Below are 1,274 nucleotides of genomic sequence, written 5' to 3'. Positions count from 1 at the left end.
ATTATAACATAGACAATACGTGTTAAGTACATTCTATTCATAATAAGAATATAAAATAGTACTCTTTAATTAAAGTTAAGAAAACACATGTAATTTAAATTATTAATTAAGATATTTATAAAGCTTCCACGCTCCTTTAGTAAGCGTGCTGCTACTAGGTGTTATGCTTGTTTGTCGAATTTGAATGAATTACTATTGGGATTTGAGAATGTGACAAAAGTTACGAATGAGCCATGTTCTATGCATATGTATGTGTGCTTATGATTCCCTAATGTGACGTAATTCATCCTAATAAGCACTTGGATTCAATTACTGCTATTAACTATATGTGTAGATATGAGATAGATGTAGATCTAGGTAGGTAAACATCATCATGTGGGGATAAATACAACACTAACAATAATTAACTAACGGCACACAGCAGAACGTTTCAATTAAGGATATGTCACTCATGACTTTATACAGTTCAATCCCAACCATTAACAACTATAAGAATTTGTGAGCTTCTTTTGGGGGCAAGAAATAAAGGTACTTTGTCATCCTGCTTTGCACATTTTGGTGAAAGTTGAAAACCTTCTCGCCCATATGCATGCATATTATTGAAGCCTATTAGGACTCATCTTTTTGGTCAAATTCAAAACTCTTCAGATCCATACACCAATTATGGGATGTGACGTTCCCTGCATTCTTGTGATCCTTATTTCAATAATGGTGGTTAATAATTGATTAAACTATAGGAATGTAAAATTTGATTTACATTATTCTGAGATAAATTTTTGTTATAAATTGGATAGGGCTCCACAAAAGCATGAAGTAATGCAAGTGTGTAATAGCTTGAGTAGGCTACTAGCTAGCTATAGGCTGAGCTTACGTGACCTATCATCCACTATGCAATATCAACGAATTGTCAATTGTCTTAACAGAAAATAATTGAATGGATAACTATAGAATGAGAATCAATTAATAATTAGTGAAATGCATGATGAATGTGGTACTTTTCTGTTTTCTATCTCCATAGGATAATGGCTAATAAAATGTACAAGTAAATGTTGTAATGAATTGAAGTGGGATAATAATATCGCTGGAAATCATAATAACAGTTTGAGGGTGGCATTAAGCGAAGTGAGAGCAATACATTCCAAATACAAACACCCACTTGGCCCTCCTTCCATGAATGCTAATAAGGATGCATCCATGATTTTACAATACATATACCACCCAACCAACCAACCAAACCCCACATCTATTTTATACTTTTTCTCTTTATATTATAG

This window comes from Arachis ipaensis, chromosome B10, assembly GCF_000816755.2.
Source record: "Arachis ipaensis cultivar K30076 chromosome B10, Araip1.1, whole genome shotgun sequence".
NCBI classification, from domain to species: Eukaryota; Viridiplantae; Streptophyta; class Magnoliopsida; order Fabales; family Fabaceae; genus Arachis; species Arachis ipaensis.
Note: the sequence above shows the minus strand (reverse complement) of the source record.